A 24958-nucleotide genomic window follows, 5' to 3' on the forward strand; every position below is an offset into this window, starting at 1 on the left:
GCAGTCATTTGGGCCTTCCTGTCCCAAAGGAACAGTTTACTTTCTTAACATATGACTCTTAGCAGTTTCTGTCCCTTAAGGGGGTATCCTGGCAGTGGGATTTGAGATAGTAAGCCATTGTCCTGCTTCTGCTAGACTCATTAGCTTGAGTGATTTGTGCCAGGAAGTCTGTGACTTCTTTCTTCAACCTCTCTTCCTCTCTGCCCAGTGGCATACCTACATAAAATGGTGCTTGGGATACCACTGAAATAGTACCCTCCAAAATTATGGCAGGGGGATGAAGTGGTGGCAGGTGAGCTAGCAGGCAAGCAACAGGCCCTGCTTACTCTATGCCCAGCAAAAGCAATTGTGGTAGGAGGAAGATGAAAGAAATGTGCATGGTGGCCCAGACCCAAGTCTTCCTGAGAACCAGCACAGGGGAGGAGGGAAGGGGGAGGAGGGAAGGGAAGGGCAGATGGCCAAAATGCACCCCTCATGTGACCCAGAAGAATAGGGCCTGAGTGAAATGTCCTCCCTGCCCCCCAAGATACACTACTGTTTCTGCCAGCTACCAGTTTGCAAAACTGTGAGCAATGCACAAACAATGGCTAGCAATCAGTAGGACTGAATAGCTTAATACTTTACTCAATCTCTAGTGTGAATAGAGTCCACAAATGGGGCTATGAGACAACTACTGCCCTGGTCTCCACAAATATATGTCAAAGAATACAGTCATTCAACAATTCACTTCAATTAAAGCTGCTCTACACCCAATAGAAAACCCACAATGAGCTGCCAGTATCTGGTAGTCTCTGACTATGATAAGTCTTAGAAGGCTTCTAGGCATGTGGTATCTACAATGAAAATATGCAAATTAACAACACTATATATACATGTATTACAGTGGTGGGATTCAAATAATTTAACAACTGGTTCCAGTGGTGGGATTCAAATAATTTAACAACTGGTTTTTACAAGCACCATTTTAACAACCGGTTCTGCCGAATTGGTGCGAACCTTCTGAATCCCACCACTGCTTGTATACATCCAAACCAATATAGGGGGCTTCCATCTTACTTACTTCCAATGTAAATAAAATGAGTCCAAATTCTTACAATTCTGTAAAGAGAAATACAAATACCATCATGACACCCTATTTTAAACATAGAAAGTCTGTCTTTATATTTGCAAGGTAACAACAAGAAGAACTAAGAAATGTTAGCTAATTACCAATTGTGACTGTGTTACTCTCTGTGCTGCTATCTCTTGCTGCAAAATGTCCTTGAAGTCAGAGAGTACTGGCATTTCAAGGAATGTAGCACACACAACTGAACACAGGTGCTTGCAATTAAAGTGGTACAAGTTATCTAAGCCAGAAAACTCCAGAATGGCACTAAGCCCTGTGGATTCTTTCCTACTAATGATGTACATAAGGTTTGTCCCATAGCAAGGCATACTTAAAATACTACAAAACAAGATACAAATGCCATCATGAGTCATATACACATATAGAAAGCATATCCTCATTTGTACACAAAAACATCAGGACAAACTGAGAATTTTTTTAATATCAGAAAATAACCAGTCTGGACCGCATTGTTCTCTGTGCTACTGTCTCATGTCATAAATTGTCCTTGAGGCAAGAGAGCACTAGGGGTCATATACAGAAGTTAGGCACTAATGCCTAGGTACAGGTGAGGGAAATTCAAGTTAACTGGGTCACAAAAAGGCAGAAAAATCCAAATTGGCATTGAGACCTGTGGGTTGGACAGTTCTTAATCTATGTATGTAGAATGTCTCCATCTTTTGTATTTTTTGTTGAATGTTGCTTTGTGTGTCTTTTTCTTCCACCATAGCCAACACAAAGAAGCAAAGAGATTCAGGCTTGTTCTGTTGTTGGACAAAGCGTTCTAGTAGTGGTGCTTCCATGATTCTGTCATGGATCCAGGACAAGTACTCACTCTAGTCTTTACCCTTTTACAAGTCTGCCCAATATAAGACAAACCACACCTGCAAAATATACAATAAATAACATTTTTTGTTTTGTAGTTTGTAAATTGTGGAATCTTTCTATAGAAATGTTATTTGGGAAATGAATTTTTTTGCACACAAATTCTACCTGGCAGGCAGTGCACATGCCACATTTGAAATGCCCCACTGTACTTAAAGTAGTCTGTGGGTGAGGCTTTCTAACATCTGCCCTAATTAATATGTTTCCTAATGATCTATTATTTATGTATCCTAATAGGATTGGAACTCACATCCAAGGAGGTCTTTGATGATAGTCTAGAATCTGTTGATGGTTTTCCTAATTTTTTCACTCATCTGTGAAAATTCAAAACAAGTCACTATCCTGTTAGTCTCTTACCTGTTCTTGTTAGTCAAAAATTCTTCCCTCGTGGCACTGTCCACTCTCAATCTGGGTGTGTGTTTGGGTGGAACTTGCTGTGCAAAGGTGTGGTTGACTGTATTGTATTGCGGGTGGGGTTTTGTAGTCCAGGGAGTGATTCACATTTGCATTCCCTGCAGCAGCAACAGTCTTAGTGAATGCAAACCCTGTATCTGGGTGGAGTCCGTTGTCCATGAATTTAGCATGCCCTTGGCCTTTGATTCTGGTGTTTTTAATTACTGGTAGCCAAGTTTTGTTAATTCTCAGAGTCTCTTCTTATTGAAGTTTTCTTGGTGTTTATGGATTTCGATGGCCTCCCTGTGTAGTCTGACATAGTAACCTTCTGAGTTGTCTAGAATTTCAGTGTTTTCAAATAGAATGCTATGTTCAGTTTTGTTCAGAGAATGTTCTGCTACTGCAGATTTTTCAGGATGGTTAAGCCAACAATGTCTTTCGCGCTCCTTAATATGAGTCTGAATGCTGCATTTTGTCATTCCAATATAGACCTTTCCACAGCTGCATGGTATGCAATAGACTCCTGCAGAAGTGAGGGGGTGTCTCTTGTCCTTTGTTGAGCGTAGCATCTGCTGTATTTTTCTGGTAGGTTTGAAGATCTACATTGGTCTACATTGGAACTACAAAAGGTCTACAGACACAGGGTTTGCATTCACTAGAACTGTTGCTGCTGTAGGGAATTCAAATGTGAATCACTCCCTGGACTGAAAAACCCCACCCGCAATACAATACAAAACCTTTGCATAGCAAGTTCCACCCAAACACTTACTGATTGGTTCCCCACCCTGGGACATAGACAATATATACCTCACTAAAAACATTCCCTTCTTGCTGGATACAGTGTGTAACAGATTTCCCTCTATAATATACCTCTGAAGATGCTAGGCACAGATGCAGGTGAAACATTAGGAACAAGATCTACCAGACCACGACCACACAGCCCGGAAAACCCACAACAACCAGTTGAATCCAGTCGTGAAAGCCTTTGACAATACATTGAACAGAAGACAAATAAGGAAGCTATAGAATAGCTGTGATACTATTATTTTTTAAATTAACTTCATTTGCTATGGGATACACTGGTTATACAACTGTTTAGAACTGCAGTCTTCATCTTGACTAGATAACAATCGGAAATGATCAGATGGCACTGTGAAATTTAATATAAAAGCAGCAAACTAGAAATGTTTGATGTAGCCCTTGAAGCCCAAATGGAGATGCATCAACCCACATTTACATTAGACAAAATAGGAAATGAGCCACTGACATTGTTATTAAAGACTACATGCTATTCCTGTTCTTTTAATGTGAAGAACATGTGAGGCCTGGATAGACAGTGCTTTAGAAAAGAATGTGTTATTTAACAATAGAGATCTTCCCAGGATTCTGTTCTCCAAAGTGCCTCACTATCAAATGATCACATCTGCAAACCCAACTTCTTTGTGGTTACACTGTAATGAAATTGCGCAGTTGCTATTTTAAACAACTTTCAGTTACACCACAAGATGCTTTTAGCTATGCATATGAGGAATCCAGAATGCAGCAGATCACAGCATGAGAAATTGCCCAGGTCCATTATGCATTGTAGGAAATTAATAGGACATCACACTTCTGCAGGTGTCATTATTAAACTTCTCAGTTTATTAACAAAGCACTGACAATTATGGAAGACTGACAATATGGTCTGATATCATTAATTTGACACTAGCGCTGAACAGGGATGAATGATACAAACATACTCTGTGTTATTGTTTCTCCTCCAGGACATAACACCAACAACTGAATAGTTATACACCTACCCTTACTAGTCCTGAACTGAGAAGCCTTTGTCTGAGGTTCACAGATATCATCAATCCAAACTTAGTGAAACAAAATTCTGGAACACCTTTTCGAATGTCAGGAAAAGAATAAGCTAATAGTATATCACAAAAAGATAGCTGCATAAAGTAGTCACTCTGCAATTTCTGTATACATGTTTAGTGATGTTAACATTCTGTGTTGCTGAACATACTAAATTTATGTTGTATGTTGCTGAACATACAAAATTTAAATTATTTTATTTCTTATAAGCGTCCATTTCTCTGCTTTCCTATGTACAGCGCATCAAACATCTATAGAGGCTACAGAACATCTGTCTACTTATCTTATTATTTTATCTCAATGAAAGACCTAATCCTTTTTTCAGTCTGAAGATGGGGACTTACATGATTGAGTTAACGGATTCTAGGCCTTCAGTTCTATGCCCAGATGCCATTTTTTGGCAATATGCCACTAGAACCAGGCTTCACAGTATTGGTCATTATAAATTTAAAACACAAAATAGCTGGGATCTTAGTAGTAAGCGATTGTAATTCTATTTACTGAATATGTCTCCCCTTTTTTTCATTCCAAACTTTAGCCCACTGTCTCTCTGAAGAGTCACTCAGTACTGCGGCATGTGTCCAAGCTAAGCATTTGCTAATAATATAGAGACCATCTCATTCAGCTTTCTCCTCCCCACTAGTGGTCCTCCAGGTCAGAAGCCTACCAAGAACTCACCCTGTAATTGAATTAATTAATTTAAATTTCTACCCCACCCATTCCCAAGTAGAGTCAGTCTCACAGCAGCTTACAAAGATTTTACAAAACAGCATTACAGTAAAACATTACCATGAATTGATAATCCATTAAAACATAGACTAAACATTATTGATGGCAGATAGTAAATGACAATAACCTATTTTTTATATATAGTAAACTAGTGGGGCACGGCCACGCGTTGCTGTGGCTTCTTGTGGTGAAATGGGAAAGGAACAGTAGCAGCAAATCAATTGCAGAGGCCAGCAGTACGTGCTCATGCAAACACGCAGTCTGATACTGTGCGATGTCATTGATGTGTGTGCCCGCATTCCTTGGGGGGAGGAATGGAAAGGCACCCCTCCCACACATCTAGGCTGGCTATGATCCTTTACCTGGGAGTAGGTTTGGTTGGTGGCAATGGGTGTCGCTTCTGAGGAAACCCTCTGAGGGGTGCGACGCAGCCATTCAAAGTATGTCACAGTTGCTGTACTGAGCTTACTCCTGAGTAATGCGTGCCTGGTTTTCTTAACTGTAACCACAGTATTCAGGGAATCTAAGGTGCCTGGCCCCTCCCTCCTGTCCCTTGCATGTCGCCCCTCCCCCTCCTTCCTTTCCCTTTCCTCCGCTAAGGTGGGTGGGTCATATCAAGATGCTTGGCCCCCTGCCTTTCCTCCCTTGCATGCCACCCCTCACTCTCTCCCCTTTCTCACTTCTCTTCCCTTGCATGCCTCCCCCTCTGTCCCTTTCCTCTCCCTCCCTTCCCTCTCCCTGTTGTGTATGTGTATGTGCATGTGTTTCACTTCCACTCAAGTGACTGCCTATGTACTGTTTTCACTGCTCATCTCTGGCCGTCTGAGTGAACATTCTAAGCAGCACGAACATTCTAAAAGTGACAGTTACACACAGGCAGCTGCATGTCCTTCACCAGGGAGCGCCAAGAAAAAGGCATTTTGCCTGGGCCAGGTGTGAAATTTTAGGTATGTGACCATCTAAAAACACTCTCGCCTGGCTGACTATAGTGGCTGGGAATTTTCAGAGGAATTGGCCCAACAGTTACTGAGGTATACTGTAATCAACAAAAACACTATTAGCTTTTTATATATATAGATGACAATCACATAATAATCTATTACATAATTTGCACAAATGGCCTTCAACTTACACAAGCAAACTTTTGGAACCAAACCAATTAACCACATTCCTACCATTTGAGCAAGTACTTTTGGACTCCCAGGGAGGAACCCAGAGGAGGCTTTGGACTGGTGGGTGAGGGCATTGTCCATGGGGGGAATAGCCCTATCTGCTCCCAAACAAGCATTTTCACTGTCACATTGCCGTTACAAACTCTCAGTCATTCTACAATTACCATTTTTAAAAGAGGAAAATATATTCTTTAATGGAAGTGCTAGCAATTTGGTATTTTGATAGTGACTACATTAACTTTATTTTCCTAATATCACACAAAAGCTTTTCAACGGGATTTTTCATGCTGTGTCCTTCAAACACATGTCTTTCTATTTAAAAATGAATTACAAAACAACCTTAGCCAGTTCTATTGAAATCAGTGAGTTTCTAATGTAACTCTATTGAACACTGCAGAGCAAAAGAGCCTTCTTTCATATCTGATGTAAGAGAGTGGTCCTTCATAACCTGAACTCTTCCTGTGGTTGAAATCTCAATTAAATAAACAGAAGATTTACTTATTGAAGAACAAATGAATGCAACGCTGTTCTAATTCTTGACAAGGTAGGATGGTGGATTTTATGTTATTTAATAGAACATTTGTAGCTATTATTTAAAATGTTAGTTACAGTACAAACATAAAAAAGTATTTAATTAGCATTTTGTAACAGATTTATTGGATTACCATTTTAATTCAATTATTTGGTTTCCATGGTTGACAAGATTTGTTTGCTGGTTTTACGCAAAGAGAAAAATTGCAGTTCTGTACATATGAGCAATTTTTAAAAGAGAAATCAATTTTTCTAATTTCAGCAATGTTGCCGTGGAATATTGCCATGGGCTTAGGAGTTTGCATTTTATAACCAGCCTTTTTTTTTAAAGGCTAACTTAAACAGGTTCCCAATCACAGACCTGGATAGAAGGGGGTGAAAGCAAAGATGATTTGGGGCAACTGAGACAGTCAGCTCTCAAGCAACTTCCTGCAGTCCACCTCAGAGGTTGGCCTGTCATTAACGGTGAGGCTCATAGACCTGCAGGTTGCAGGCTTGTTTCGGGTACACAGCTCAAATTGAAAAGAGCAGGATGAAAAGGTACTTGGCATTCAGCACCCATCTCTTAGCAAACAGAGAGTCTTGTTATTGCACCCATTGCTAAAACAAAGGACAAATGTGCGATCTGCCAAAACCTCTTTGGTTTGCTACTCCTGGCTGACATTATTGTACCACCTTACACTAGGAGGAGAGAAGGCCCAGAGCACAGGAACCACAAAGCAGGGACGTAGGTATAGATTTTTTATGGAGGGGTTCGGGGGTGGGGTCACACCCCCACCCACCCCTAGGGCATGGCCACACCTCCCCAACCCCCACCTCTGGCCTAGCGCTTATAAAAGCAGCTCTCCAAGGCCGGGAACAGCAGACTCCCCCGCCCTGCCCTCCCCTGCCCCCCACCAGCTGGGCACCCAGCTGGCAGTCATCAGTTCTTTCTGCCCTCCCCTCTGGGCAGAGGCATAGAGGGAAAATGGAACCCAGTGCAAAATCTGAGTTTTGCGCCCCCACCCCCCGAAGCCGCTGTGATGCTGGAATCCACCCCCAAACAGCATCACTTTCAATGGTGTTTAAACTAGAGAGCCCAAATTCTCCTTTTAAATCCACCTTAAAGGGAGAATCTGGGGTCCCTAGTTGAAAGTGATGCTGTTTTGGGGTGGATGTGGCATAGTGGTTAAGAGCAGGGGCATTCTAATCTGGAGGAACCGGGTTTGATTCCTTGCTCTGCCACTTGAGCTGTGGAGGCTTATGTCTGTGGCACCAGACAGCCTGCATACTGCCACACACGCCAGCTGGCTGCACTTGGGCTGGGTCACAGCTTTTCTGAGCTCTCTCAGCCTCACCCACTTCACAGGGTGCTTGTCAGGAGGGAGGAAGGGCGGGCGAGGATTGTAAGTTCCTTGGTGAGATCATGGCAGTGTGACAGGGGGGATATAAATCCAAACCCTTCTTCTTCTTCTAAACTGAGGGATCTCAGATTCCCTCCTCTTTTAAATCCCATGCCAAAGGGGGTGGGGATTTAGTATAGAATCTTGGGAAATTCCAGGGGTACCTGCTGTCAGGGGTGCAATTGTTAAGCTTAGAAGCAACGCAATCCTCAGGGTATCTTTAGGAGACTTCTCCTATCGATATCTTTCACTCCAGCTTTGGTGAAAGACTTGTTCAGGGGGTCCAAAGCTGCGGACTTCAAAGGTGTAGCCTCCCATCTTCTATTAGCTCCTAGCTGGGAACAATGGAGGATGTATACCCTTTGGGAGTCCATAGCTTTGGACCCCCTGGACCAAACTTCGCAAAACCTGGGTGGTATCAGTAAGAGACTCTCCTGATGATATCTGCCAGGTTTGGTGAAGTTTGGACCCCCTGAACCAAACCTCACCAAGCCCGGGGAGTATCATCAGGAGAGTCCCCCAAACAATCCCTGAAAGTTTGGTGCTGCTAGCCCAAACAATGCACCCCCTGCAGGCCAAAAACCAAAAAAACTAAACATGTTTTAAAAACTCACAACGGAGGGGCGGAGCTTCAGACATGAATGGGGGGATTGAACCCGAGGAAACCCCCCCCCCTTACCTATGTCCTTGCCACAAAGTGAAGTATCCTGAGAAAAGGCAGTTACTTTGACTGGGGAGGGGAGTAAAAAAGAAATGGATCGTGGTGAGTGGGAAAACGCCCCGTAAGTGTGATGGGGTTGTTTTGCAGCTCCCCGCAACTACATTGTTGGGGGTAGAATCTACCTAGATCAAGCATATGCAAACACATACACAGGAGTAGTCAATTGTAATTTCCCTACAGTGTTCAGTCCCCTAAAAACAAGATGATCTGAACGCAAGAAGAGGGGAGGAAGCATACACCCAGATGTATTTCCAGATGGTTACACGTTTTAGAAAGTTCATTTGAACTGGGCTAGTCAGTTCTTGAAAGCAATTTTTAATCAGCTTTCTTACCTACAGCCCCCTGAATTCTTTGTAAATGCTACTGCTGAGGATAGGGATCTGTGTGAAAAATGCAGTATGGGAAATGGGAGTTGCAACAAGAACAACTTAGGATCTGTTTTACTCCCTCATCCCCTCTTGCTCACATCCACTGAGTTAACTGAACATGCACAAAAGGGAAATATGTAAATATATTTACAGACCATTGTATCTCATATGTAAAACAAATGTTTGAAATTTTTATTGATGTTGTAAAATGGTACATTTATTTTCTTGGCAAATGCCTTTGTTGTAAACACAGTAGAGGCTCGGGCAGGAGGGAGACGAGCAGGGCAAGCGGTGGTGGCCGGCAGGTGAGCTAGTGAGGGGGCAAGTGGTGGCAAGCAGGTGAGCAAATGAATAGGGCAGGTCCATAGTTGAGGGACCCACTGTCTCCATTCCATATAATGCATCTTCAAAGCTAGGAGCATGCACAGGCAGAAAAAAAAACCTGACTGTGCAGGGTGAATTCTTCCCAGAGCTTGTGTGTGTGAGTGAATTGCAGAGAGTGGGTGGAGTTTAGAACTCAGAACTGCTGACAAGTTTACTGAGGGGAATTCTTGGAACCAGAGGCTGAAATGTGTTTAAAGTCTGTCTTTAGACCTGTGGCATTGGGAGGGAAAAAATTTTTGTGTGTAAAGGGACCCTACTCTACAGGGAAAGGAGAATTCTTAGTTTAGGTTCTAAATACAGAGCTACTTTGTCTCCTGAACTGTGCATGTACAATAGAGGGAGCTGGTTGAGTGAGAGAAATTGGGGGCCAATCTCTAGCTCTAGGAGGGAAAATATAAGCTTTGTGTGAGAGAAGAATTCTCATCCCTAGTTTATTTATTTATATATTTATTTATTTATTTATTTATTTATTTATTAGGTTTATAGACTGCCCTCCCCCGGAGGGCTCAGGTCTGAGGTGGATTTACTTCAGAAGCTCTGAAATTATAGTGCAGTTGGGGAAGTGTGAAGGGAAAAGAGAGTCAGGTGAATATTCTTTCTGGATTCTGGGCACCAGAGTTTGCTCATGAACTCCTGAGTGCAAGTCTGAGTCAAAGGTGTATAACCACAAGCAAGTCTTTCTTAATAAAAAGAATTGAAAAATCTATAACCAACTGAAATCTTATCAAACAGCCATATGTTATCTGAGCTATACTATTAACAACATTTTAATATTTGTACATAAGACTGCTTCTTTGCTTCTTACCAAATTTCTCCCCACCCCTATCCTATTCCTCTGAGGAGTTTAATGAAAGCCATAATGTTTTATGGCTGAACTTTGAAAGCATGATCATCTCTGAGATTAAACCCAACAGAGAGAAAAAGGGAGGGGGTCACCTCAGTTCCTTAAGATGGTTCAGCTATATATTTATTTTAGCAAGGTACAGGGTGGGACAATTGAACAACCCTCCCAAGAAGGTTGTATATAGTAAAGCTGACCAGAGAGATAATCAGAAGAAGTGAATTACAGAAGAATTAGGAAACATTCCTTTTGTGGATATTGGGGAGGTGGGGATACTCGCAGCCTGTGGCTCTCCAGATGTTCATGGACTACATGGACTGAATTGCAGTCCATGAACATCTGGAGAGCCGCAGGTTGCAGATCCCTGCCCTAGCATGACAGTCTGTAATCAGAAAGAGGGGGTGGGAACAATTGTTATCCCATGCTTTATGAGCAGGGAATGGGCTTCTGCTCTTTCCCCAACTTTTCAAAAATGTTTTGAGGTATAGTTATTAGTATGGCCGCACCATACAGGGATATTATAATACTGACCATTTTATTTTCAGTCTCTTTCCTAATAACCCCCAACATGGAGTTGACCTTCTCCTCTGCCACCTAATGTTCAGTCAACATTAACAGTGAGATGCCCAATACAATCCTAAAATCTCTTTTTCTCTCAGTTTTCACCAGTTAGACCCCTTCAGCATACATTCAAGTAAAGATTTTTTGCTCCAAAATTCAGCATATCTGCCACACCAGAGTGAAAAGAAGGACCAAGAATCTGATGATGGAGGTGCAATCCCCTCAGCATCCCCACCCCCATTTTGTTCCCTTATCAGGGTTCTGGCATTCATGTTTTCACTTGCTTTCTAATACACTGAAAACAGACCCAGGAACATTTTTCTCTAAAATCAAAATGTCAGCCTTTCCATAAACCATAATACTCAGCTGAACTGTTAATTATTCTTAATTCTTTTAGTGTTAACTACGTTTTTTATGGTGACTATTATATGGCATTACAAAAAATCAGTAAGTGAGACCATTTGTTTTTGTTAGCCTTTCCTCCCTCAAAGGTACACTGATTTTTTTTAAAAATGTAACTTGAAGTAAAATTATAGTAAATCAGCAAAAATAAGAGTTATCCACGTAGATGGAAATGTTTGCATTGATAATGCATTGCTGATAAAACAGTGTCAACCGACCTTGTTCTTCAACAAAGACCTTTATTCTTAGATGAAATTTAAACTGACATGTCACAACAATATGAATTCTGTCCTTTACAGAGATCACATGGAAAGGCAATGGAAAAAGGCCCGAGGAAACATGCATTCGTAGGCAAACTTTAAATTGATATAATTTTTTCCTTCCATGAGTACATTGTTTCAGCTGTTGCATACTTTTCCATTTTTGCTAAGATCTATTACTTCATGGAATGAAACCGTAGACTACCAAATCTTGTTTATCTCCATGTATGTCTAAAATATTAGATTTAAAACCATAAACCTGAATTAAAATGTACAGTAATACTATCTGCTAGCAACAATAAAGCCACATATTAAATTAGAATGATAATATGAATGATACAGAAGCTGAGATATTAACCAAGAGTATTTGCACAATGTTTTGAGGCTTCAGGCACATATTGAATGGATGATCACATGATATTATTGAAGTTATTTTAATGTCCCCTTGAAAGTGACAGCATAGATCATTTTATAATTACGCATCTTCATTTCACAACTTTTTTTAGCCCTATGTTTCCAAAATCAACCATCTTTTTATTGCACTTCAGTTATGAACAGGATAGCCAGCACTTTCAGTGTGTGAAAGCTTTCACTGTCTTCACCGTATTCCTCCTCCAAACAACACTGTATAAATTACAACATCCACAATGTATAACTTTACAACATCCACAACGTATAAATTTACGACCACATGTTGAAAAGCAATGACTGATAGCATCTTTTTGGGATATGCCTCTACATAACTTAAGACGACTTAAATTCGAGACCACTGCAAGTAGAAGCATCCTGCTAAACTCTGCTGGTGGTTTTAAAATAAGCAGCATCAGAGTGTATCTGGGATTGAATGGGGTGCAATAGGTATCCCAACCCTTCTCAACCCTTGTTGTTCTCTTTCTCAGACAAGAAGGAGGAGAGATTAACATCATGGAGCCTATTGCTCATATCAAAGCTCTGGAGAGTGCAACCCAGTGGCCAGGGGTGTTAATAGGTGCAGTGGCTAGTGGGGCCCTGTGGCTGCATGAAAAGTCCAAGTCTGTGGATGATTTTGTCTACTTTCAATTGGTAGCCAAGGGCATCATGTTAGAAACTTGCATCATGACTGCTAAAGTAAGTGAAGAGGCTGCAGCTGCTGGCTAGCCATAACTGCCCTATAGGAACAGATGAGCTGCAGCCAGCCCGTCAAATGACAGGGATGAGTGAGGCACAGCAGCCTGTGGCTGAGTGGACTATACCTGACACACCAGCAAATGATACAAATAGAGGGCCTGGCACACCAAATGATCTTTGGTGCTGAGAGCGTGGCCAGTTTATGGAGTGACTATGGACCTTACCCACCATGGAGTCAGAACCTTGGTTCTATAACCAGCTGGCTGTAGCTGATGTGGCTAGTGGAGATTCATTGGGCAAGTTGTTACAGAGCTTGGTTCATTCCCTAATTAGGCAGAGATTATTAGCAAATTTGTTGGCTTGGTTGGGGTATCAGCCTATACCATTAAAAATTATCCTTATGATTAATGATTCTTACCTCAAAGCAACTATCTCCTGCAAGCAGCTAAGATGAAAATCTGGTGAGGAGAATATGTTGACCTATTTTAATTATTATTCAGAGAGCTGGAAGTGAAGGAGGAAGGTAAATAGGATAATAAGGAAAGGGAAAAATTAAAAAGAAGCTAGCTGACAGAACATGGGATAATTGGCTGCCTGCTTACACTATTTACATGGCAGCAGCCATCCAGGTCCAACCTGAAAGGGCTTCCATCCTAATAAAATACTTTGATATTCTTCATAGAGCTTACACTGAATATGCAGATTCAGTTTGGATTAGGTATGATGAGACTTTTCAGATGAGTCTGATCAGGGTGGTGGTGATGGGACATTCCATAATCTTTTGAGCAAGCAAGCAAGACAGCAGTTGCCTCTGAAGCGAGGATGGAGTTAGGTCTTGTGTACAGTGGCAGGGCTTGCATGGAATGTTGTGGAATCAGCTCATGCCATCAGGTTTTGAGAAAAGATAGTCAGCGAAATGTCCTCATTCTACATCTAGGTGAGAATGATGTGATGTGAATTAAAGGAATGGCTTTGACATGGAGGAAATTATGATTTCTTACCTGATAAAGTCAAATTTCCTACCAAGAACATTCAATGTCTACTTTACTACTTTATGCACATTCAATGTCTACTTTACTTCTTAGATTTAATACACTATTGTAGGCTTTTCTTTCATTCTTCATAGCAATGGAGAAAGGAGTAGATGACAGGAATGTCAAGATGAATCTACTGCCTGTAAGAGAGCAGGAAGGTTTCTTCCCAAAAAACTATATTAATAACTTGAAAGCATTATGGCATACAACCAGTGGTGGGATTCAGCCTATTTGCACCTCTTTGGTAGAACTGGTGGCTAATTTGTTGTCTAGTTCAGAGAACTGGCCACTGAGTCCTTTTGGAACCGGTTGTTAAATTATTTGAATCCTACCACATACAACCCAGAAATCTGGACTCAAGATGAAGCAAAAAGACCTCAGCCAGTTGAAACATCCTATATAAACCATAACAAATTCTTATATTCCAATATTAGGCTGTCTGTTTAATTATTAAAGTATGTTGAATTTAAAAACATGAACAATATAATTTGAAATGGTAGCAGTCGGGAGTGTGAATCCATGGAATCCTGTGTACTTGTGAGATATCTTTCACCAAATGATTTTGAATTAGCCTCTCATCAGCACTTCAGAGATATTAGTAGTGGTCTATCTTACAGAGCTGCTGTAATGACCACAAGTATCAATCACTCAGAATGTTCAAAAAGCTAAATAAGCATTACTATTTATTAATCTGGCAATCCAACAACAGGGCTTGCTTCATATAGTACATGTTATTTATTGCTCTGTGCTTTTATTTTTTTCCCCTTTGCCAAGGTACAAACCTGGAGACAGTTTCAGGGTGGATAAGCCCTCAGGTAGCCAATCTCATCCTTGCCTTGCATAGACAACCCACACAGCTCAACAGTAAAACACTTCCTAGTTGTATTTTGTGAAACATTTTGCTGTGCTGAAGAGGCATATTGTCACTTTTGCAAAAATATACCAGCTGTCACCCTTGCAGAAAATAAATAAAAATTGCTTTCAAATGTTATGATGCTAGAACATTGATTTGCAAAAGGCATGTGAAGGATTTTGCTCAAGGGATCAAAAAACAAACATGAAATTGTTCATTATTCTTACCATAAGCTCTGCCACGTTATAGGAAATATTAGAAATATTACAAACTTATATTTCTAATTAAATTACATGTAGCATTGGTCAGTTAAAAACAGATTTTCTTGCTAAAACAATGAAACTATATTCACCAATTTTTCTAGGAAGATATATCATTAAAGAGTATTCATTAAATGTGTTTGAAAACTATTGCTAGAAACTTAATTGCTTCTTAGATCCAGATGAAATTAAGAAAAGTCCTTCAAATGCAGAAGCATTCACTGTGTTTCTCCCCACTGCCTTTTTTACTGGTTTAATCTACCTTGTTTAAATCAATCAACCCTTGGCTTGATTCCCAGACATACTGTTGTCTCTTTCCTTAGACAGATTCTTCAGATTGATTCCCTGAAGAATCCACACAGAGTTATCACTTTAGACAAGATGGGTGCTCAGTCTCATCACAGAACTTACAATGTTCACCACATAGAACTTCCATGTTTAATGGAAGATGCTTTGCAGCTCATAAAAGGGTAGCTGCATCTTTAACTAGGCTGCTAAAAGATGTTGTCATTTGTAGGTAATTTATATATATATCAACTGTGGAGGAATCTGCCTTAATCTTTTATTACCAGTGGAACAGCGTGTTTCAATGTACTGGACTGGACCACATTTAACTATAGAGACATGCCTATTTATTTGACCAACGGAAATCTTTATTGGCATATAAATCATTCTAGGCAGTCATCATGATCAGACCAAAATAAGCAAGCCATAACCACAAATCACCAATAGGAAACATAAGTAATAATTTATCTTCCGGTCCTATCTTGACTCAGCTTTATGGCATCTTGCAAAAAGTTTGCTACTTTCTCATTTATTTCAAGATTGGAATTACTCAAGATAAGGAGCAACATAGTTCAATCAGAAAGTCCTGTCCTATTTACTAGAATAGGACTTAGATATTTTGTTCAAGTTTCCAAATATAAGGGACAATAGAATAGAGAATACTGGATAGTTTCAATACAACCCACCTTACAGGGGCAATGCTGATCTGAATACCCCATATTTTGATATCTTCTATATATATCTTCTATAGATATCTTCTACCCCATATTTTGATATCTTCTATCTTCTATATAGATATCTTCCATATAGATGGCCTAACACTGAATCTGGCTAAAGAGAAAGCTCTATGCTGGTTTGGATTTTGGAGATGGTAAAAATATGTATGGCCTGCATTAAATGGAGACCCCAATCTCAGAGGGGAGAAAGCCCCATTGGCTGCACAATTAAGATTTTGTGCTTCCATTTCCATGAGTCTATATTCTATTTTATGGAAGGCCATGAATGCTGAAGGGTTAAAAAGAGAGTTCATGGATAGTTCTAGGGATCTGATTTTTCTTTTGATAGCAAGAAGCCAATTTTAAACACTGGATTCTGACAGCATTGGATACATGTCTAGTGGTATCGGAATTATAGTGTATTCTCAATCAATACCTAATTGTAGTAATCCATGCCTTCAATTCCAACAGACCCTGCTTAGTTTCCAAACATAGAGCTACATATGGTACACATCTTGGCATCCCAAAAAATGTATGTAGTTTTGAAAACATTCCAGAGTATGGTAAAGCAGCAGTCCATAACAGAATTGGGTACATCAATTATGCACTTATTTTAGCATTAAAAACTTTTCATGCAGTGGACATATATTAGTTTCCGGAATGAAAAAAGAAATCTGGGAGGAGTGAATTGGAACTCAGGTTCTACTGCAGAGGGTGTCTAACCCCTTTAAACTTTAAACCATTTTTTCACTATCTATCGAAAATTTCTATTAGCCTTGAGAAAAAAGTCAGGCACTATATGGCTGCCTGTGTTTTCCCCAAGGGGTCTAAGAGGGAATGCATTTCTAGTGGAGAAATGCTGTAGGAGGAAAATGGGCAATCCTCTTCTCAGCCCCACAAACCTGTTTCAAACTACCCCATATGCTTTATTTAAACTACATTTATATATCACATTCAATAAGCCAGGTTGATATTTTTAAAAATAGAAGTTGAGCATATGAAACCATTACATTCATTATATAGAAATGTAATATTACAGCCATCGTATATATAAGACCTTTTATGGTGTCATCTGGTTTGATTTATTATTTATTTCAAAATGTCATAACATATAACAGGACTTCCTCTCACAGATTTTCTATGTTAAGTCACCAACAAATTAAAAACAAAATTACATAATTAAAATACACACAGAAACATAAAATTACCAATTAAAACATTGGACAAAAAGGAGAGATCACTGAGGGAATGCCAAACTATTTTTACCCTTGGATCTGAAAAGCCCCTATTACCATAAATGGATTTTAGCTTTTGGATGCCAACATTTACACAGGTACAGAGAAAAACCATTTTGGTAAGATGTGATATAAAGTTGAAAGCCACAAACAAACCTGACTGCTGCAAATTCAAATGCAGTAGGTTAGCTGGTTCAGTTCTGAGAAATGGGACTTCTTTTGGATGTTTAACAATATATTTGAATGAATATTTATTGGCAGTCATTGACCAGGTAGATATAAAAGGGATTTACATTCATAAATATCAATTTTAAAAACAAGAAAAATATACTTTAAATTTAAATTTTAAATTAGGATAAAAACCTTAACAATCAAATATACTAAATTTAGTTCATACTCACTTATCTAAGCATAGTCCCAATCATACATACAGACCAATTTAATATCCATTTTTGCTAATTAAAAACATGTTTATCAGTATAAACCATGTGACAATATAATCAATGTGTATGGAATTTAAGAGTCACCACTGTACATCTTATGCTGTTTTTTTTAAAAAATGTATTGACCTCTAAAGTTGTAATCCAGCCTTGTTACTCTTTTGTTGTACATCTTATATTGTTCTTCACACTGCATATTCTCTATTTTGTTTGTTCTATGTATAGTACTTGAGTTTCATTGAGAATGATGGTCTATAAATGAAGTAAGTAAATAAATAAATGACCATTTTAAGATTTTACAAGGAATTTCAGAATGTTCCTTATGTTCAACAAGTGGAATAAAAAAACTTATCTAGACAAAATTGCCAGATACATCTTGGTCTGAGTTACAGAATATCTGTGGGAGACAAGTCTAGAAATATACAATCAGGCAAAGTCAAATATCACTGAAGGTCTCAGAAACTGTTATGTAAACAAGGGAACACTCTGGGAGAATTACCCTGTTTTAGACAATAAGTACGTTACTTTGAACCTCGCAGCAAGTGTTTGGTTTTCAAGTACTGTCATTGATTTTTCTCCACATGATAGAAACCAATTTTGGGAGCTTTTAAAAGATTCATGCAATTATAGAGATGTTTGAGGGGTTGTCAATGCACTTTTGCAAGACTTTTCCATCCCCATGTAGCCACACTCTCACCATAGAATAACTCTGAACAAGAAGAAAAGTTTTTGAAAACCATACACAGCCCCCAACAGTTGCCATTCTAATGTCTACTGTCTCTAGTGTATTTTTTCAGGGCCAGCATGCTCAGCTGTTGGCACTTATGGCTGCAATCCTAAGCATACTCATTAGAAAGTAAGTGCCATTGGACTCAGCAGCTTTTCATCTGGGTAAAAATATTTACGATCATGCTGTATTTTGCTATTATTTATTGTTACATTTCCTGTTACCACTACCAGACATCTTGGAAAAAATCAACTGCCTATAGCACATGGGTTTCAGCATGATGCAGCTATAATAACAGAAAAGATAGAGAGTGTGTTGTTAATAAATCACAGCACTTCATTCCAAACACCTCTAGAATCAGGCCCATCAGTGTCAACAGCAACACAGGGTCAAGGAAATAATGAGGGAGAAACCAGAAATAGTGCAGAACTGTATAGGAACATAAGAACAAATGAAGAGTTCTGCTGGATCGGACCAGTAGTCCATCTAGTCTAGCAACCTCACACAGTGACCAGTGTCACACAGTTTCTCTGATGATCCGACAACAGGGCATAGAGACCAAGACCATACCCTGATATTGCCTCCTGGCATTGTTATTCAGAAATGTAATGTAGACCTGTCTTTCATGAATCTGCCTAATCCCCTTTTAAAGTTATTTATGCCTGTGCCATTGGTACATCATCTAGCAGCAAATTTCATATTTTAATCATGCATTTTGCAAAGTAGTATTTCCATTAATCTGTCTAGAATTGACTGCCCATCAGCTTCCTTGGATGCCCTCAAGTTGGTGGCTGCTAGCTTGGAACACAAGGGCCAGAGCCCTTCTCATATTAAATGACTTATTCCATCGGCTATGCTCAGATTTTACACATCTGCAGCAGCAGAAAGAAGAACACCTTACATTACAAGCTAGCAGCCATCGATCTTAAATTATTCTGCTGAAAACTTAGAATGAACTAAGGAAGGTATAACTCTGCTTAGGATTGCACTGTTAGGCTACTATTGATATTGGATAAGAAGCTGAAAGGTGGGAATAATTTTGTTGGTAGATTTATATAAATAGCAGAGTTTAACAGATGACAATAAAAAACTAGATACTAGTGAGTTGCTTAATAAAAGGTTTATTAGCTAAAAGGTAGGGTAACATGGAGAAAAAAATCAACACTATATCTGTGAGAAAAGACCCTTTCAAGCAGTGAGTTGCTAGTTTTATAGCCCAATCCCAATGGGAGGGGGGGGGGTGATTGGTCACAGGAGCCACTGGAGGCTGTGCCGGTGCATTTGCTTTTTCCACCAGCATAAGGGGCACTTGCATCAGTTGAAGGGCCAAAGGTGCCTGTGTCCAGCTGCTCCTAAGTCCTGCTGCAGTAAAAGCTGGAAGTTGCTGCAGAGCTGCACTGGCATCCAGAATGACACTGGTGTGTGTGTGTGTGGGGGGGGGGGGCACAGGGGTATTCCCAGTGGTGGAGCCAGTAGAGCCCAGGGTTTGCAGCCAGTTGATCTGCAAAAGTTGCAAAATTCATAGCAGACAGAAAAAGAAGCAAGTTGGATTGCAGGTTGGATCACCAGATAAAGAGCTGAAGAAATATCAATGTAGAAGGATACATGAAAAAGTGAAAACTGACCTTTTATGGGTTGTCAAGATGCTGGTTCCTACAAACAGGAAGGAATGAACTTGGAAAGATAAAGACATAACATTTACTTTTATAGTCTGCTTCTAGCCTGAGGACTGTTTTATGAATATCATTTTAGACTGCTCAGTGCTTGTTTTATATGAAGTTGCCAGTCTCAAGGAGAGCTGTGGGATTCTACCTGGAATCAACTGATCTACAAACTACAGAGATCACTTCCCCTGGTTGTACAGATGTCTCCTTGTCCCCGTACCTGAAATTGATGAGATGGATGCCTTTGGTGGGAACAAATACCCAGGTATAAGAAAAGCACAGAAAAGTGAGATAAATTGTATTGTCGAAGGCTTTCATGGCCAGATTCAATTGGTTGTTGTTTTCTGGGCTGTGTGGTTGTGGTCTGGTAGATCTTGTTCCTAATATTTCACCTTCCGAGGTGTACACACTGTCTCCCTGGAGACTTCTCTCTGTGATACACCTCTGAAGATGCCAGCCACAGATACAGGCGAAACATTAGGAACAAGATCTACCAGACCACGGCAACACAGTCCGGAAAACCCACAACAACCAATGAGATAAATATCATTGCTTACCATAACTGTTTGTTCATCTAGTGGTCCTCTGTGCAGACAAGCCACAGAGTTTTTTAGTTAGTATTTTAAGAGTTTTAGTTTTTAGTTGAGCACTCCCCTCCCTCAATCACAAACCTGGACTAGCTGCCTTCCAGCCCAGGATCAGGTGACCTGGGAGGGGGGCACACCCATTCTACCCAGATCTCTCTTTGCCACCTTGTGGAGCAGAGGTTTTCCATGGTAGAAGCAGTCAGCTGGACATCCTTGGATGATCCAGGTTCTGCAGCTCCAGGTTGCAGAGCCACAGCACACATCACAGACTTAAGCTGAGCCACTCACAATTTGTGCACCTTACTGGAGAAGGGACAACAGGCCTTGTGTGAAGTCTTTGCATGGCCCTCATCATGGCACACAACACACTGAGTGTGATCATCTGAAGCTGATGATGAAGAAAAAGTTTCAGAGGGCACCATTTTGCCTCAAACAGAGGTGGCATTGAAAATTATCTCCAAACCTGAAAAATAAAATAAATCAAACAAATAAATAAACTACACTCACTGAAAAGGATGCTAGCCAAAAGCAACAAACTAGCCCCCAAAAGCTGTCCTAAACAACCTTTTCAGGCCATGACCAGGCTCTGCTAACAGCATGCAAAGAAAAAAAAAACCTTTGCTCCACCCAGCAGCAAAGAGAGATCTGGAGGGAATGGATGCACCCCTCCTCCCAGGTTACATGATCCTGGGCAGGAAGGTATCTAGCCCAGGTTTGTGACTGACGAACGGGAGCATTCAACAAAGCTCTGTGGTTGGCCTGTACAAGCACAGTTCCTTTCAAAGCAAAAGTGCAACATTTTTCCTTATGGGTCCATCAAGAATTTAAATTGGCAAACCAGTCATGGAATATCAAGTGAAATCCTCAGTGGTATTTAATAATTACTAATTTTTCAGAGATGTCCTCTATGTGGCTCAGTGTCTTTATTTGTTTAAATATATAATCTGCCCCAATTTTAAGAGCTGTATAAGTACTACACATATTTAATAAAAGGCTAACCCTTCTCTCTGGAAAGATCACAAGGTCAGTCTAGCATTACAATAGTCTGCTTTTTGACTTGAGCACACTTTTTCATTTGAAAGCTGTTGGCTTGCAAAAAAATGTTTCCCAAACGTTTGCAATTTTAAAGGCCATAGACAGCTGAATACTATTTGCTTTCCTGTGTACCTTGTTATATAATCAAAGTAGCATATAGGCTTCTAGCAGTTCTGTTCTCAATCAATAAAGTGAATAAGGAAAAAGCACCTTCTTAATCAAAAACTCTTGTCTTCTTCTGTTGTTGATCTTTCCATCTCCTTTCGCTCTGCTTGTTTTCATGTCCTTAGACGCTCTTTCATATTGTGTTGTGCTTTTATTTTCTTTTATTTTGCAATAAGTCAAGAGAGAAGCTATCTTGCTCATGGGACATTATTTCAGAACAACAATTATGCTGTGCTATAAAAGATCTGGAAAGCCAACGTGGTGTAGAGGTCAAGGTACCAGACTAGGACACGGGAAAATCAGGTTCAAATCCCCACTTGTGCCATGGAAGTTTGCTGGATGACCTCGGGCCAGTCCCACACTCTCAGTCTGGACTGTGGCTAGTATTTAGACTGGAGACCTCTAATAATAACAGTCATGACACAGAGTCAGGCAATGGCAAACCCTCTCTGAACATCACTTGCCTTGAAAACCTTAATGGATCACCAATAAGTCAGCTGTAACTTGATAGCAATTTTTTTAAAAAAAATTGAGCTTGAAAAGTGACTGATACAATTTTTTTTTACAAAACTTGATCCATGGCTTAATCATGGCCTTTCCCTTGTAACACAGAGCACTGACTATATTCCTTGACTTAAAGAAGGGAAAAGGAGATGATAATTTAGTGTCCGGTTTGAACTACAGGTGAAATGTAATTATTGCCGATGAATTCATGGATTGAAAAAATTATTTTTATTTAGATAAGATTACTCACAACATTTAAAGTAAAATAAATTATATAAGTTAAAAAAAGGAAAATAGGGAAAATTTGACAAAGAAAAGTGTAACCCACCAACTTGCCACTATTTGCTTTGCTAAGGCTTTACTTTTTTTCTCTAAGGTTCACAACTCTTTTTTTCTGAAATTGGTATGCTTTTAATCTCTAAATAGATATAATAGATATAAAGGTGACTGGAGTGAAGAGATTTGTAAATTATTGAATGAGGACAAAAGGATACTTGAAGAGATGAAAATGGAAAAAACCCCACAAGAATATATTTTAAACAATAATTGTACTTATCTGGCAAGAAAACAGGTAAATAACCGGCTACCTTAATAAATGAAAGGCAAAAGAAATAATCGGAGCAATTAGAAATAAAGAAGCCTGTCATGCCCCTATAGACACCCTCACAATTTTCTTTATTTAAGCCTCAGTTGTACCTTTAGATAGAATGGGCTTAATTGTTTTTGTACAGTATTTTGTGGGAGGGAACCTTAGTTAGACCCTGTCCCTTTAAGAAGCCCTCTATGGGCAAAAGCACTATAGTATCTCTTATTAGCAGTCCCTTTTTTTCCAGTTTGTTTTAGTTTCAGGTGTATGGAAGGCTGGAGGCAGCAATATCCCAGACGTCTAAGATGTTACATATAAGGTGTTAGAGATCCATAGATGTTACATATAAGGTGTTAGAGATCCAAGTTTCAACAGGATTGCAGAAAAAGCAGAGTCTAGTTAGAGGACACTGTGGAGAACTCAAAAGAAGCAAGAAGCAGAGCAGACTGTCTTGAAAGCAAGCAAGGAAAACATGGTGTCTACAAACCAGAGGCATAGCTGAATAGGAGTGCGCCTGAGGTGCACTCTGCATTTTCTGCCCCCCGCAGCCCCTCCATCTTTCTGCCAGCTGAAAACGGGCCAGGCTGATGGGGTGGGGCCAGGCCTGGTGAGGCAGGGTGGGGCAAGGGGCAAGGGGGTGGATTCTGGAGCATGCCCAGTGCAACACACACACCCCGTCCCCTTGTAGCTATGCCACTGCTGCAAGCTCTTCAATAATCTCCGATAGTTTCCAGCATTGCAAGTATTCTTTATTAGTTAGACTTCAGGGGCAGAGTCAGAGTCCTAAACTTTCAATACCATTAAACCATTTTTGAACTGTTACTCATTAGTCTACGGGTCTTACATTCTGTTCCGGCTGAGTGCAAGGCACCTGATATTAGATTGCTTGGGGAACAGAACAAAATATTTTTTGCAGGAATTCAGAAGAAACGGAGAAGCTGTGTGTGCGTGGAGAGGAATGGGAGACTAACTATTCTTTATACTAAATTTCTCATGAACTAATGCTGTTAAACTTTTGAGCATTCATAAAGTATTAAACCAATATTCACAGCAAGGTGGAAAGTTCTTAAACAAATTCCGGCATACAGTGTCATTTTATCACACCCCATACTGAGCACCTACCTACTGGCAAGCATGAGGGTTTCCCCCACTGTTGATGCTTGAGTCACTGATGTGGTTGGTTGGCTGTCAAAATGATGCCATGTATGGTTGATAAAGCAATCAAAATGATGCCCAGTACTCATGAGACGCAGAGAATCTGGAAATCTAAAGGGTATGAATACGTTGCTATTCATTGCTTAGAGGGCGGGGGTGATACGGGGAAGATTACTTCTTGCTGCCTCTCTCTTGAGAGTGGAAAAACTGGGAACAAGTGCCCCTCCCATTCAATTGGAGGCCAACTGTCAGCTGTGCAGTATCCACAGCCAGATCAGACAGGGAAGCACGGGGAAACCCTTAGCACTAGTACTAAAATATTCCCTGGTTATTCAGGCACTGAATCCCCCTGATTCAGAATATTACATTGCTTCTGAAAAATGCTCAGGATAGGCTTTGCATGATAGTCAGATGTAATTGCTGAGCAGCTACTGAAAATGTTTGGGCAGCTGGTATTTGTCCTGGAATTACTATTGGATATTTGAAGCATACTCTGAAGAAGCTGGAATGAAAAGAGAAAACTGTCTCTAAGGAATGCAGGATGTACTCTGTACCAAGGAGGAGACTGGAAACTACTATTTTTGGAACAGTTAAAAAAAAACGTTTTCCAGTATACTAGCTAGTAATTTTTGTTCCACTTTTTAGTGCTTATAAAACTCCATTCCTTCCCTGTATGCAAGTTCCAATATGAATAGAGATCTTCTGCATACAAAATCTCTCCCTCCTCAAACGTATAGGATCCTGCAATGAAGGGGGGTAAATATTATGTGCAAGAGTTCCACTGCAGTGGAGTCTCTGCAGACATTTGGATTACAATTACATATTGCTGCAGGGGAAACTCAGGGTGAGAAAAAAATGACCAAGACCAGAGTATTAAAAGCTAACCTTATCTTTGACACTTGGGAATAGTCCAAACGTTCAAAGCCTGCTTGCTTTCTGTAGGATCCTGTCCCTGTAAAATGGAATGGATGAATTTGTTATATAATTTGACATTGCTTATATTGGCCATTT

This window comes from Sphaerodactylus townsendi, linkage group LG09 (genome assembly GCF_021028975.2).
Source record: "Sphaerodactylus townsendi isolate TG3544 linkage group LG09, MPM_Stown_v2.3, whole genome shotgun sequence".
NCBI lineage: Eukaryota > Metazoa > Chordata > Lepidosauria > Squamata > Sphaerodactylidae > Sphaerodactylus > Sphaerodactylus townsendi.